Source organism: Monomorium pharaonis, chromosome 11 (genome assembly GCF_013373865.1).
Source record: "Monomorium pharaonis isolate MP-MQ-018 chromosome 11, ASM1337386v2, whole genome shotgun sequence".
Classification (NCBI taxonomy): Eukaryota; Metazoa; Arthropoda; class Insecta; order Hymenoptera; family Formicidae; genus Monomorium; species Monomorium pharaonis.
This window is the reverse complement of record NC_050477.1, coordinates 15,343,898-15,361,019: the sequence shown is the minus strand read 5'-3', so window position 1 is coordinate 15,361,019 and position 17,122 is coordinate 15,343,898. Positions and strand designations below refer to the sequence as shown.

The 17,122-nt window shown below is 36.9% G+C and overlaps 1 protein-coding gene and 1 long non-coding RNA gene across 5 annotated transcripts in view; one reads left to right on the top strand and one right to left on the bottom strand.

Annotated features, from left to right (window-relative positions):
* Positions 1-17,122, top strand: part of LOC105839349 (putative polypeptide N-acetylgalactosaminyltransferase 9) — a 217,757-nt gene that overhangs the window by 164,557 nt on the left and 36,078 nt on the right. The gene's annotated exons all lie outside the window — the stretch shown is intronic.
* Positions 9,847-16,712, bottom strand: LOC118647908. 2 transcript variants are annotated; one of them, XR_004965052.1, is made up of 2 exons: positions 14,568-16,712; positions 9,847-14,492 (listed from the first exon to the last, which is right to left on the bottom strand). It is a non-coding gene; the product is annotated as an uncharacterized LOC118647908 (long non-coding RNA). The 2 variants fall into 2 exon arrangements; XR_004965053.1 differs by having other exon boundaries at positions 9,847-14,489.

The window sequence follows — 17,122 nt, the reverse complement described above, 5'->3', positions numbered from 1 at the left end:
AAACCATTGTGCCCTTTTGTACGATGAAAATAAGACTCTTTACATGGATTTTGCCTTTCTGCATTTTCTACAGTGAATGAGATGCTTCGTGAATTTTTAATTTCTTATAGACAAGTTTTTTTTTAATAGTTTATAAAAGGCTTAATCCTTTTATAAACGTTCTCATTAAAGTATAACGGAAGGAAATAATATTTTTCTTCCTTCTTGCGATTGATTCTTGAACTATATAAAGAATATTTTCTTTTCCAGATTTTCATACTTTATGTAACGATACAACAATAAAAAAAAATGTATGCCGTAGTACCATCGTAGTTTTCTACGGAGATGAGCCACTTCCGGAGAATTGTATAGAGGGTTCTTAATATACAGATCGTGGTTACTTCAATTGCGATACTCCAACTAAATGTTATGATACTAAGTTTCACGACTCGTTACAAGAGTGTAAGAAGAGTCTCGTTGAAGTTTTAACGACCCCTCTTATTACAAATTTCCTTTATTTCGCGAAGAAATATCGCGAGCAGGAAGGAAAGTTTTCCACGGCCGTACTCTTAGAATACTTTCACGAGTTACGCGGTTTATGACATTCGGCAACAATGTTAAACGAGACGATACATATGTTATATATATATATATTCATAGAAGGGTAAAATAATTTCTAAATCTAAATATTCTCTTGCCATTCTGTGTTAAAACCAAAACATGACATTGCATACGAGCCGCATGTGAATTAATTTTTGATCAGACAAATTCATGAAATTTCAACGTGCCAATAGAGAATCCATTATCTCGATGACACATTTTTAATGCAATATATCATTGATTTAATATCATATACCGAGTGTCGGTCGCGTAATAAACTCTGAAACGATCGTTTACATCCACTCTCGAACGGTATCGAATTTCTCACAGATAAGAAAGGAAGAGAATTACACGAGAAATCTCGCTGATATTATTTCCACCAGCAGTTGCCGGCCAATCACGATGCCAGACATCGCAAGTAGCGCCTTATTAAGGGTGAGCACGTAACTCTCTCGTCGAACTTTTAACGACCTTCTGATTAACGGTTTTCTTCATTTTGCGAACGATACGCGCGCAAGTATCCCGTCTATGGTATGAACGAAACTCGTGCAAAAACTTGGACAATGTTCGCCAATTGTAACAGCTGACTTTTCCTTTTTACGAAGGAACGAAAAATTATTTTCCTCAGCGATAAAAAAAAGGGCCGGGAAGGTGGTAGCTGCGAGAGAAGGGGAACGATATTTTCCGACAAAATGGACAATTTTATCGCGGCGGATTTTACAACTCAATCGGGGGCAGCGGAAGTTTCCGGAACTACGATGGTTACGCTCGTGATCGTATTTCCTGAATCTTCTGATAAGAGCGAATTTTACAACCACGTAGGATATCATTTTGTTTCACGTTGTAGAATTTTAGACATTTCGTGTAACTTGTGAAATATTTTACCGGGGAATATCGTGTTTCATAACAGAATATATTGCAGTGCGTTAATTTTCTATTATTTAAAATGTAGCAGGAACGCGAGATACCTATGAAGTTTTTTTTTTTTTTTTAATTTGATTGATCATGTACCGTTCGCATGTTGTAGAACAAAAATTTTTAATGCAATATATCGTACCGTTAATAAAGTGCATGGAGTACAAAAGAATAAACCAATAAAAGTATGAAACTTTATCGAGTTAAGGATGAAAAGTAAAGTTAAAAAATTCGAATAACTAATTGTATTTATATATTTTTTTAACACACGATATACATCGTGCTCGCGAGCAATAGCTGTATTACATTTCCTGTAGTGGTTGGTAGAATGATCGCACTCTCGTATCCCTGGTCATGGCTCACGTACTTTGCTGATCAAACGGAAAGCGACGAACACTCGACGGACTTCATCAATGAAGCCGAAGCGAAGTCTTTGAGCACGTGTCGCTCTAATTACAGGATACCACCGCGATGTATCAGCGTGTATATATACGTGTACTCGTGCATGATGGGAAGCATACAAAAGGGAAAGACTCGATCAGGAATAATCAAGAAGAATGTCTAACGCATTAATTGAGATACGATGAGCGTAATAGGGAAGTTCTCTTTTGTGAATTTACAAACTGCAAATTGTAACAAATGGCGGATGACGGTTTAATTACGATATAATATTAATATTAATTATGATAATTAAGACCGCTCTTTTGTGCACTGCTTTCTTCTCGTTTTTCTCGTATCACGGGAAACATTAACGTTATATCCATTGTTCTTTGCTTTGAATACTTAGTATAATACGTTGTACAAGAGATTGTCATGTTATAGAGATATAAATCCGTTGAGAGTGCTGCATTTGACTTTAGAAGCTCATCGAGAGCCGGTAAAATGTTCCCGGATACGTTAACTTGCGTGTCAAAACGCAGCAGTATACGATCATCGTCAAAGGGCGCAGATTAATTAATTTCGGATCGAGCAATACAAGCGGCGACGTTCAGGGAGGAAACACGATTATGCGGCTAATTGTCCCGAATATGGAATTCGCTTTAATCCCGTCATCAATGATGCTCCATGTAACGAGACGCGACCTCAAAACAACGTAACGCGTTGCGAATGTTACATTCTAATTGGGTCAATAGAGTTTACGTTTAATTAGTACACGAGTTTCCTTTAGCAAAATTGATAATTTTGAATTTGGCGCTGCGGAATTTATGTGAGCGGATCATATATTAATTAGCGGCTGGCTCTCGACATGTATATCACCGGACAAATTTGAACATACATATAATATAATATACATAACAACGTGAAATTGTTTTAAAAAATGCATGACCATGCACGCGATTGCGAAATATTAAAAATTTTCTGCTTAATTTCGTTTGGTATTGGGCACGAATGGCACGCAGTTACAATCGCATTTTATGCCAAATTTTTGTCCGTCTGCCGATGAACGTTGTGAAAGATATTACATATTATAACACGCATGTGAAGAGGGAGGGGGGGGGGAGTAGATAAACTTTTCTACGTCGTGAAACACCAATCTCGTTAAAAACTACGAGACCTACTTCTGTCTCTTTTTCTTCCTCTCCTTCCTTTTTTCTCTCTTTCTTTCTCTCTCTCTCTCTCTCTCTCCTCCTCCCTATAGCGTATCAAGTTATAGTGGATGCTAAAAACTGTTTGCATACATGCATCACATATTTAACGTTGGAAGGAAAGTTGAAAGAAAAGTTTTAACAAAATCGTCGCAGAATATCGACGAAAAATCTTTTTTTATACACAGCATAAAATCTGTTCATAATTAAGTTTCCCTGGAAATTTTCGCTACAAGATGAGAACTCGAGAATCCTCAAATAACGCTTATTTAAAATTCTTCTAAGTAGATTTGCAGCATTCTACATAGAAGCATTACGGAAGTGCAGCGAAGATGCACCGTGCAATCAAATTAGCTTTTGCGGAGCGATTGACCGATGATGCAAAGTGCTTCCGATAGATCCTTCCATCCGCTTAATAACATTTGATTGATTATCGCAAGTGAAATATCATCAGTATATACAAAAAATGTTATTCTGTATTTCCTAATATCAAATTGCTTTTTGCGATACGATTAATCTCTAATTATATTTGTTTATAGTGCGCGTGTGTGTACATGTGAACCGAAAAAATAAAATATTTCCGTAATACAAGGAACATTATAATACGGAGGAATTTGAAGAATTTCTCAACTAGCAACTTAAACTAATCAGTATCGATAGGAATTTGAGTAACTGGACTAATAACTCTGCCAGCGGCGAGAGGGGTTGCTTTCATTTCGTATTCTATTTTTCGCAGCTCTTGATGCTGTTACGCGCAACTCATACACTATCGCCCTTACTTTTGCCGGCTGATTTTTATTGGAACTCATCAGCGATACGCAAGCGGAGCGATCGTTTCGCTTAATCGAGACGCGCAACTTCGCTGGAATTCGCTCTCAACACAATGAAATGAAAGCGAGAAATCGGTCGTTCTCTCCCTCCCCCCCCTCTCTCTCTCTCTCTCTCTCTCGAAGAGAGATCAGATTTTTAAATCACGGCTCATGGCAACACGAACTCTCGTATTTCCTGGTTGTCATTGAAGAGGACATCGAGAGGAGTTTCGGTTATCTGATAACGAGTGCCATTGACCTTTTCCCCCCGATTATCAAGCGATGGCGCGATTCAAAGGACCACCGTATTTTTATTCTGTATTCCAGCAGCGTGCGCTGTGTACTCTGCGCTCGTTTGTTCCCCTTTGACCGATCGCTCCGTCGACGATTTTATGAAGCAGCCTCGCGGAAAAATCACGGACGAAACGCCCCTCCCGTTTGCCGTAACGTCGTGCAAGCAACGCACGCGGCCGAGCATCTCTCCTGACAATAAAGCCTGGAGATAAAGCACGCTCGCGAGAAAATTAAATCGCGATATTCGCTGACAAGGAACAGCAATTTGCAAATCATCTCGCTCGAGGCACTCTTGGCGTCTATTAGCGCTAGGCGCTTGATTATAATGTGCATCCTGCGCAACTGAAACCATAAACTCTCCCTCCCCCCCCCTCTCTCTCTCTCTCTCTCTCGCTCTCATCCGCAAAAGGTTTTAAGTACATTGCTCAAAACTAAAATGCAGTCTGGCTATTATTCGGGTTCGTCATTCATTTGGTTGCGCGAAAGAACATCACATTCTGCATGCAATTTTATTTTACAACTTTATATTAATTTGCGCGCAGTGTGTGTATATATATATATATATAAACATACAAAAATATTTTTATTATTTATGACACAAGTGCTTTTTCGATATTTATTATTACAATTGAGCAATATATTAATTGTAATTGATCGACTACTGCATTAATTATAATTAACATTATATACCGCATGTTTGTTAAGCTGGGAATTTCAAACGAGAGAAATTGACGTAAGTCGGAAACGTTATTTGCCACTTTTATGGCGATGAAAAAGGTTTTTTCCGCACACGTGAACGTAGAGTTCATTCCGCGCTGGGCAGCGACACATCATAAACCATGAAATGGAGAAATTTTTTTTCATTGTGGTCCACCGCCACTCCTTGTATCGCGCTACGCCAATCTCAAAGAAAATTGCTCAACAAAAATGGACTCCATTTCATCTGACAGAGAAGGAAAAGAAGAAGAACGATGACCAGCATATATGGCAAATATGCAGCCGACTCCGTTTCTTTTTTATTTATTCTCTGGAATAAACGAGGCCATCGCGCATTTGGCCACCCCTTTCATCGTCGCATTCGGAGAGAATAATTCAACTGCGATGAAATTGGACCGCGAGAGGGTGAGGAGAAGGAAAAGGGAATAAAAGAAGAAATATAAAAAGGACGAATTGCCCCGATGTAGATAAATAAAAAGCAAGCAATTCTCTGAATAAGGCCGCACTTGTTCGTAATTGCTTGGAGATTAATCACGAAATGGTGGATACTTCGGAGGTCGAGGGCTTTCATTCAAGTACCATGACGTTCCTAGGTACATTAATTTTTTTGTATTTCTGTACGGTTTTCTCTGTATGGAATTTTTTCAGAATCGGGGATCACAAGCGATAATCGGCGAATTTCGTGCTGTAGTAATTTTTACATTTGTGATGAGAGAAACGCAAATTGGAATGTCTCTCTGGCTTTTACGACTGCCAATAATTAAACTCGCCGGGTTTGTGTACTGGATATATGTTGTATGAATTCCCTTTTGTGTTTGCAGAATGTTTCTGTCTCCGGAGTTTCTTTCGGAAGTTTTTTAATCGCATCGACATTTCGAAGCGGATATAACATCGGCGGATATACCGTAATATCTCGTAGAAACTCGTCTAGAAAACGAGAAAATAGTTTCGATAAGACGGCTCGATGTCGACGGGGAATGAGGCTGCACTCGCTTAAATTTTACGCACTCCGCTAAATCTCGTTGAAAGTTCCCGGCACGCTTTTGAGTCTCGAGCCGCAGTTGTACGAGTTTAACGCGGACTATGGGCGAGTCGGGGGAAGTAATTTCGTTTCGAAATTCCGTCCTGCGCAACGACGTTAAGTTTCGTTCATAAGTCAACGCGCTTAACGAGCATGAACAATTTCCATACATCGGCGCACGACGACGTTTCGCGGCCGTGGTAACCGGCAACGATGACATGCTTCTAACATACAACCATCAGATCCGCCCGCGTAATTTCGTAAGTTCGTTAACGTTCGTTCGAAAACTTGTCGCGGCGCGCATCGTACGAGCGTGCACGCTTGTCTTTATCGAAATAGTTTCGCGTTTACACGTGGTCGTCGAGAGACCGAGAGCGAATGGGGTAAGTCGATGCCGAAAGGATCGCACAGCTTGTTGGCCGGATTTAGTGTTTGTAATTCCCTCTCCACCCTTTACTCTTACCACTTGAATTAATAATGTAATTATACTCGCGCAAGCATTGATTCGCGAGCCGGAAATTTCTTAAAGTGTAAGTTGGAAATATGGATTAAATTATTAATAATAATATAAAAGTTTCACTTATTTCATTAATGCTATTAATGTAATTTGTACTATTTAAAATATGTATATTTTTTTACTTGAAATAGCATTTATAGTTGTGATGTTTTTTATTATTTTTTAAAATATCTTTTAAGTAATAATAAAAAATGGCAGTTTTACTAAAGTTAAAAGCGACTCTGTCCTGTCGCTTCCTTCTCTCTAAACTCGACTTCTTATCTATTTGCATGTTTGAGGTTGACTTATAGATTACAATAAGTAACTTTAAAGATTTATGTGGTTAATGAATAATGCTTTTATTAATAAATAGATGTATTATGTATAAAATCTAAATAATTAATAACACAATTTAAGAGAAGTGCACAAACGTATGGATATGTTATGAAAGTATTGTATATAAATATGATAACCTTATTTATAATTAAAACTTTAATATTATCCGAGAAAAAAATGGACATTAATATGATCAGATGTAAATATGCATAATTAGATATGAAAAAATCTAATAATATGTGATCATATATATTCAAATCCGAAAATTGGCGCGATATAATCATATTTAATCATAAAAAGACATAATTACATATGAAAAGATCTAATAATATATGTATTTTATATCATCATATACCTATTATATGGAGCTATTATATAATCATATAAAAAACATATTATTAGATCTTTTCGTATCTAATTGTATATTTTTACATCTGATCATACTAATATCCATTTTTTCTCGGGTATAGAGTTCTATATTATATACCAACAATAAGCAGTGTATGATTTATTTATAATGTTAAAGTACTATAAAAGATTAATATATTTATATACTGTTATAACGTATTCATCTATTTGCGTTTATTTTAGATTTGTATTATTGAATATATTTGATATTCTACATACATATATATACTTACTTATTAATAAAGGCATTATTCGTATTAAGCATGCAGATCTTTTTAATTATAGTTGCTTATTAAATTTGTAAGCGTATGAGACAACTTTTATCCCGTGCAAATAGATAAGAAGATGGGTCTGGAAAGAAAGGCAGGACAGAGTCGTTTTCTACCTTTGCAAATTCGCCGGTGACATCGACCAGACTCAGCAAAATCGGTCTCGCTCTATGCACGAACGCACTGTTCAGATATGCTACGCATGTGTCGTCAGAATTTGTCAAAAAGTAGAGCAGAAATGTAATGTGTGCTTGTGGTGCAGCGAGTCGGGCTACGTTACAAAAAAAAAATGACGTTCAAAAATATCACGAAATCGGATTTCTCAAATTTGAATTTCTTATTGCTGAGCAGAACACGTATTTGCGGTATGAAAAGTTTCACGGTAGAACAAAAAGTAGCAGCGCATATTCCCTGATCGATTCGTCTAAAAGCCGCCATCAAGCTGCATGAGAAACACGAATCCTCTTCTAGAGGTATCCAGAAGTAAGTTTTACTTCGGCTTGGGATCGTCACGAGTCTTATTACGTGTCTGCGACTGTGCCTTTGAGTCTGTATCTCCTGTCTCGCCACGATGATATCGATATATTGTAATCTTTTGATCTTCCGGTCTTCCCCGGGGGACTAAACAGAGAAAAAGAGAGAGAGAGAGAGAGAGAGAGAGAGAGAGAGAGAGAGAGAGAGAGAGAGAGAGAGAGAGAGAGACACCTGAACTTTAGAACTAATGCCTCTTCTCGTTCTATCGATCTATCTCTTCCGCGAGCGCCGCTCTCTCGTTTCTCAATACGCAAAGTATTTCCCCATCAGAATTATACAAGTAATAACAAACGATATCAAAACTAAATAATATCGTCCGCGAATGAGAACACGAGTGGGAATACGAACTGCGGGACTAAAAAGAGATTTGATCGAACAATGCCTAGCTTTGCTATCGAAAAGGTCGAAGCAAATGTAGCGAAAAATACCGTAGTCGTTGACCACGCTTTCTTGGCGTTGCGTTTTTATCGAACAAGAAATTGCATTGAACACGTTTATCAGACGTACGCAAGCACACATATTATACAGACGAAAGGCATGCTCTATCGACGTTTCTGAATATCGAATAGAAATGGTACAGACGCTATTAATGAGCCGTCGTCGATAATTAACAGGTTTCCTCTGGAGACAGTGATACATTGATGCTTAGCATTAAGCCAACTCGTGTCGCTATAGACGCTCAAATAGACAGATACATATATACGTGGAATATGTAATGCGAGTACGTCTGATGGAAACTTAAATATTCTTAATTTGATATTTTCTATTTAAGGCTGACAGTATTTAATGACGTTTCCATATTTTAACATTTGCTTAGTATAGAAATATCTCGCAAAATTTACTTACGTAGGAATAGTTTTCAAGTATGTCAAAATAAGACGTGATTTTTAAAAAATACACAATAGATTATCAAAAATAACACAAGTTAATGTCGAGAGAAAACAATTTTATCGTTGAATATAATTGTTACAGTTTTGCATACACATATACATACATATATACATATATATACATATATATATACATATATAAGACTAGCATAATAATGGACTTTTTTGTAAAGATGGTACTATCGGAATTACAACATTCTTGAAATTCTACTGCATGTATAATAGAACTATTTTGAAATCCTACCATTCTATTATTTATCGATTCGATGCCACAGTTTCGATGCCATTGTACAAGTTTTGAAATCTTCTGACATTGATGTTTGTGTCGTGCATCGTAAAGTGAGTAAATTTTAAGCGTTGCTATCTTTAATTAAATTTATTTTTTTTTTATTCCAACTGTCGACCTGCTGCAACAGATTGCGCGGTACAATACTTGGATATCAATATCGATTATCACCACCGGATGTTACTGACGTTATTTATTTTTCTCACTATCGAGGTATTAATTAATGTGCCGACATTGATTTAATGACATTCGTCTAATTATTTTTGAAACACAAACAGTATGTTTCAAAAAGAAGATTGATACTTCTACGTTGATTCATAAGAGGCAAATGTTATCGTTAATATTACATTAATAATAAATCCCAATTTTTTTAAGTAAATTATTGCTTCCTAAAATTATATTGAAGTTATATAATCATTAGGAATGCTCGTAAGTAATGTCATTTTTTGATACTTATTTCTTCTCTTTTTTTGTTTAATTGTTTCAAACAGCGTTGCACTGTTGACCATAAGGTTTTAAGCTTTGTTGCTAACTTTTGAATGGTTTACTTAAGTTACTTACTACTTTTAATTTTATCTCACAAAACATTATTGCTAAACTTAATGAGTCTTCCAGTTTTTTGTTTGTTCGAAAGCTCACTGTTCTCAATTTTTTTTTTTAATTTAAACGAATTCTAATATCCAAGATACTAAAATAAACAGAATTTAATGGCACTTGTGGTACTAGTGGCATTGTTATCTTTTCGAAACTCATACAATATCAAATGTCTAATATGCATCTTATTTTATGTTCTATTTTTAACGGTACACCTAAATTTTTTTTAAATTTTATAATTGACACATTAAATTTATTCAGTGTATAGGTTATGTAATAATAAATCACGTCACGAATAAAGTGGCAATGTTTATTTAATCTGAAAAAAAAACAGTATTACTTTTTTTAGGTATTCGTTATTATTTCTTGTAATCCAATTTTAAATGGTATAGTGATTTAGAAAACTTGATAGATTTTATAAAAATATTAAATTAATGTTTATAATAATTACAAATATGTATATTCAATGAATATAAAGTATTCTACAAATAATTTTTTTGGAAAATATAAAAATTTAATATAAAATTGCATATGAATACATTATTATCAGCTATGTAAATTAATCAAAATTTAACACCAGTTGTACCTAAAGTATTTTTAGCACACACAAAATGTTACCTTGTTAACTTTTTGTCTATATTGTTTAATTCTATTTATTTCATATTTTTGTGACCAAATGTTTCTTATAAACAAAAATATAAAATATTGATGAAGTGCAATTTAGATGGCCAGCACGCTTTCAGACAACTCTCGCCTATAGATATATATTGCACATATGTAAAATAAGTCGCTATAAAATGTATATAACTGTTTATTTATTTATACAAATTCCACGGCTATAATGCGCTTCGATGAGAGCTTTATTAGCAATACAACCGTGAATTATGCATACATATATTGACGATACGTCATACGTATCACGATGCGATGCAATTTATAAACTTCTGTTGGAATTCGCATTAATCCAGTCGTATGCATATTTAAGTACGCGAATGAATTTCGCGCATTGCAGAGTTAGTCCGCTGCTGTGTGATGCGTGTCGGAATACGCATTGGAATCCCCCTCCCCCTCCCCTATATTTATGATTAATGCTATGTTTCTAGTCTGCAGATACCGCATCGGTCGCTACGCTCTCCAACGGTATAATACATACGTTAATTAAATGCTACCGCTTGCACTGTTGACCGCACTTCTACGAAACGTCATTGGGGAGAACCGGCTGCGTTAACGACGCGAAATAATTTACGTGTGTCTGAACACCGGCTGTGCGTTGGCCCCCGCGACGTGGAATTCATTCATCTGCGTGTTTGACCAGAACGAGCTGGACGACGTGAATTTAGAACTCGTTCGCAGCTTCAATTTTAAAGAACATTTTAATGTAAATTTTGCGCCGTGGGCGATTCGAAAACCACTACAACCGTTGCAACGTTGTTTAACAGGAAAAATAATCCAGGATGCTTTTTCTCGATTTTTTTTTTTTTTTTTATTTTTTAGACAGTGATACATAGAGAGCTACATATAGAGAGATGACATGCGGATATTATTTGTATTTGGCGTGTTTTTACAATATTTACTTTACATTTGTTAGAGCTGTGTTTACAACTTTAAAAGTTGTAATTACACGAAGTCAATTTTACAGGTTTTACAAATGGATCACAATTTGATCGAGGGACAATTTATTGATATAGTTACTATTAAATAAGAGGACTAGAAAATGTTAAAAGTGATTTGCATATTTAAATTAATATCCGATAATTTTGCGATTATAAACTATGAACGAAGGATATTTAAATTCAATCGGGAATCGATACTGTACGCTTCAACCTGCTTCAACCTTTAAAATGAGCTTTTTCCGACATTCATCAAACTTTAAAAGGAGAGAAGCTGAAGGTTGTGTAAGGAGAGCATAATATATTAATACAATGCTACCATTGTTAAATTACTGCTCTATCCACGTTAATTAAAAATTGCATTAGTTTGTAAAATAATTTTTATTTTTTATCAAAATATCGCGAAACTCGGATAAAGTTGGCTTTAAAGTCTGGTAATGTCTTTTTTTATGATTATAAATGTGTATTTACATAATTTTATATTCTTAATGCATATTCTTAGAATCTGTGAAAGTTCGTGAAGCGTGCGAAAGTTCTGCCATTTGCACTTTCTCTCGCGAAAATCAAACGGACTTTAATTTACACTCAGAAAACCATTTAACTTAGCTTCAGCTTTATATTTCTAATAGCCATCATGAAAGATTACGACGATATTTAATAACTTGGAAATGTCGCAAGCCGTGAATGTAATTTCTAGCAAGCCGTAAAATAGCGCGATATTTTATACGACCTTAACTTTTTTTTCGCCTATTCCACGTTTCACGTTTCATTCGCGTTTAACACAGGATTTTCCTATATTTAACGCCTAGAAGTCCACGATCGCACGTGTATTAATTTCACGGAGATAATGTCAAGGTTCGTTCCTTGAATACATCATATCTTCCTTACGTTCTGCATAAAGCTACGGAATGCGTCAGTCGTCCGATCGAGATGTAAAAAAAATGTTACAACCACGGCAGAGTCTCGATTTCTCTTTCGGAGTCGCGTGTGGAAGACATCGCGCGCCCATGATCGAGACACATCGCCGATTCCACTTGAAGCGCGCGCGACCGGAGCTATTTGAAAAAGGATTATACACCTGCGCGTGACAGGCACAGACGGATGCCGGCTGCGAGCGCAATAGAGAGGCAAGGAAATACGAAGCGGATTCGGACGGCGAAACTCTGCGGTGACAAACCGTCGCCGCTGTATTAAAACTCCCCGTACGAGCGAGGGAGAGAGAGAGAGAGAGAGAGAGGGAGAGGAGGAAGGGGAGGACTCTGCCCGTCGCCGGTTCCGCTCGGAAACCCTCTTCCTCCTTCCCCTTCGCCTGTTTTCGCCGTTATTAATCTTCCGCGCGCGAAAGTTGGCAACACCAGGATATTAATCACAGCGGGGCATCGCGGTAATTCCGCGGGACCTACTAATCATGGGGCAAGACCAATTAATTCGCGGCCATATTGCGGCTGAGAGCGAGATGGATGCGAAACGGTGGCTCACAGTAGTAACGTACGGCGTGTACACCGGCACACTCGGGCAGCTTTTTCTCCCACGTTACAAATCCTCGCACTTAAATTCTGGGCCTCGCAATGTTGTTCTTCCCGCCTTCCGTCATATATTATTTTATCTTCGTCGCCGCAACAATGCGTTGGATATCCCGACATCGCCTCGGCTCGTCAGTGGAATTCATAAATGTTGCGACGCAAATTTCACGGCGTATTATAGCCGTGTAGCAAAAGAAAAAGTTTTAGTAGTCTCTTTTGATTACGCGTCGCCACGCGTACTTTACGCTGAGAATATTTCTTTTAAAGAGAATCTATAATTGTGCGAGCATCGCGCGTAATTATTTACGAAAATTCTCTCGATCTTAATATTTTTATACAGGAAATCTCGATAATTTAGAAAGGTCGAGTTCTTCAAAGGGCATCGTTGAGGATGAAAAGATCTTTGCAGGTGACTCGTTACTTTGTTTTACTTAGTTAATTGAAAATGTTGCGGTTTATTAGCAGTTAATTTTTACACAGCTAATAAATTACAAATTTAATATAACATTAACTATTCTGTCAATTATCTACGTAACGATTACGGTGTCATTTTTTCGAACATAAAAAAGAGAACAGATGAAAAAGAGGGATAAAGAGATGAACGAAAGCCAAGCGAGGAGACGCTCGTCCACTAAACAACCAGAACAACTTGGACAGGGTCCAGAAAGGAAGTAATACTGGTTTCCCCAAAGGCTAGTGGCCTTCAACGAGTGAGGACCTGTCTTGAGCAATAGTTCCGCAGCGGCTAACGAGCACCATTGTCTAGAGATGCCGATAATTATGTGAGCTTGTCCAGTCTGGTGACAGTTTCAGACAACGGATAACAAGAGCTCTCTCTCTCTCTCTCTCTCTCTCTCTCTCTCTCTCTCTCTCTCTCTCTCTCTCTCTTTCTCTTTGAAAGACCACGAGATACCGAAATTGATCACGCAACAGATACAATCGGCACGCACCACAGAAAGCAATAATTCATTCAAAGCATATCGCCCCTGATCGTTCCTCGTTAATTAATTAAAAGTGTGCGCTAATTAGATGATGAATCGTTATTAAATTTAATAGGCCAGATTTTGTTTAGCAAATTTTGCATTAATATAATAATTATATTGATATTGTGAGAGAGAATATTTATTATTATTATATTAAAATAATATTTTAATAAAATTTAAAATTAATGCATAATTAATATATAATTATATCTTAACATATTTTCAGCAGTAATCACGCAGTAAGCTTTAACGCGTGATCGCCGTAAGCGCGAAACTAAATAATATTAATATTGCACTCACAGAGAATGACATATTGTGCCTGGGGCGATATGCGGCCAGTTCATGTGAATCAATAATTAATCAAGCGGATGCATTTGAAGCATAAATGAATTGGCAATCGTAAATAATATCAGCCTCGCACGTCCTCGATCTTGTCTCAGCCCTCTTCCGCGCAAATCGCCGAGGGTGTTCCATCGACGTCGCAATTACCGAAACGTCGGCCAACAATTGCCAGTGTAACGTGACGTGATGAGAGATGTATGCACGGAGCAGCCGTTGTCCATCTCGGGGCTTTACGCGCACCTGTAACGATGCCACGCGAAAGCTCAGCCCGGGCCCGCCCGTTTCCTCGGCAGTGGTCTGCTTTAATTACATTCGGACGATGTTTCAATTTGAATACATAACGGCGCGGCATTATTTGCACAATACGATAATTACCATACATCGCCTGGAGATGGGAATATCAGCAGCCAAATTTCGACCGGTATTACTGATGCATCAGGCTCATAAAGCCCGCCACGGTCCTGGCTACATCTCTCCCTCTATTGTCTCTGAAAACAGCAGTAGTTAAGCTCGCAGATAATCTCCGACGTAAACCTACTCCTGTCGGTTGTGTACACAAATGCGTGAAATAAGCGTTTACGCGCGTAGGCGTCACTTAGAACCGGCGCGTTAATATGCCGCGGCGCAGGCACCGAGTCGGGCGTGTGACAAAGTGAAGTATGAATAAATAAAAGCGAATTTGTTACTTTTTTTTTTATTTTGTTTTTACCTGGGTTTAACATGAGAACGGATCGAGTAGCCTTAACACAAGAGCAACCAAACTCGTAAAAATAACCAGTTTCGGATCTCTAGATTAAATTGCGAAAGCCATTAGGATGATTTCTGTCGGACTTTTTATTCTCGGTAATTATTTAAATACTAAAAAAATTATAAAATAATAACTATAAAAAGAACAAAAAAAATGGTTGAAGTTTGCATAAATTTAATACCGGTTGTTCTGGTGTTTAAAAAATGTTAAGAGTGTTCCATATTTCGGGCACTTAATTGTACTATGTAGATCATTCTTCTAATACTTATTTATTTATAAAACGATATTTGCTTTCTAAAGGTAATCAGCGAGAAATAATCTCTCAAAAATACGTTGTGCCAACGGTCTCCGAGAATATGGATAGACGTTGCGTCGCGTAACTGTTGTACGTAGAAACTCTTGGTTAATCATCAGATCGCAAAGCGTATCTCGTAAAGCACGAGCACCACATCGCTTATTCAACGTCAATTCGCGCTGTTGCTGTTACACCTACGTACATACATACATACATACGTACACACATATGCGTGCTGCTTTCCTGCCGCTCGGAAAACATGAGGGTCGCGTATTCCTCGCCTCCGCTCGCATCCTCCTCGCCTCCAACGCGAACGCGAATTCAATGACTGCTAACTTTGCCGGTGCTGACACGGTAACGCGCGCGCGCGCGCGCGTGTGCAGGAAGGATTTTGCGAAAGGGTATAGAAATAGGAATGCAAACGAGGACGCTTGTTAGCGAGCACGAACCGCTCTCTCGCTCCCTCGAACCTTCACCACGAGCGATGGTAGAGGCCGGGCGAGGATATTTACTCATTACAGGTAAACACTATCCATCATCCCCTTTCGGAGCTCTCAGGTCGCGATCTGGCGATGCGGCGAAGCTCTCCGTCCATGGCGACGCAAAAATTCGGATGCGGCGACGTGGAGTTGCTTTTGTCCGCTGCGCCGTCATATTTTTCCCCTCGTTACACCCCCTCGGAACGAGAGACGCGCGGATCCGCGATAATTGCATTAATTAAAAATCGTAACCGTGTGTCATCGGAATAATTATTAAAATAATTTGAATGATCGAAAGGAGATAATCGATTTCTATCCTTTTACTTTTACCTCTTACATGATCTCGTAAAGTTAATGTAGGATACCCGTACTTAATATGGTACTCAATATGGCCATGTGCCCAATTTGGCTCACCCCCATTTTCAAATAGTTACACAATGAATTTCACAGATAACGCTAATATATCGCTCAGGAAGTCGATGTGATGTATTTATGGTAGTTAACTACTCAATATCTCCTTTCTACAGCTTGCAATCATACTTTGTACAAATTATGTTCTTCTGAATCTAAAATTTTAGAGGTAATAGGTTTTTGCTTTGTGTAATTACCGTGTAACCATTATAAATATTAACAATTTATATTATTGTAGCTCTTTATTTATGTTTTTCAACACTGTGTTTGTTTCAGGTTTTTATTAAAACATCTGGTTTATAATTAAATAAAGAAAGCTCTTTGTATTGTGAAACTATTATGGCCAGGGACACCACTAAAAACACAATATATCTTATTAATATACAAGAAAGTTAAGATTCTGTTTCTTTATTTAATGTTTAATTTTTGATTGGTATTTTTCGTCTTTCTCTAATTAGTTGAAGCTTTTTAAAGCAGGTAAAAGTTAAAATAACGCCTTTTGTAGTATGGTAAATAAACACAGTTTTATTATTTAATGAATAGCTGTATGTGTAATTTTTTCCATAACCATGTTATTAAATGCTTAATTAAACATGTTGCTTAATTAAACATTCTGTTATTTCGCATTTTTCAAAAATATTTACGAAAAAGAGGAAAATATATAGCTGGGCCACATGATATAATATATATGTAATTAATATGGCCCAAGTGCTATCTTTTTTTAAAATCTTTACTATACTTATAATATAAATAATTGAAAATATTTTATATATATTTTTTTTAGTTTCAGAAATGTTTCCTATTTTAAATCTGACCTTTTCAATTTTGTATTAATAAAAAAATTGCAAAAATTTCCAAAGCTTAGAGCATATTGGGTACAGGTACTTTACTTAACTTTGTTTGTATTCATTCGTGCATTTTTAATTTTTTTTTTTTAGACATTTGTACATATTTGCTTGTTTAATAAAATAAAATGTATGAATGTAATTTGCTAACG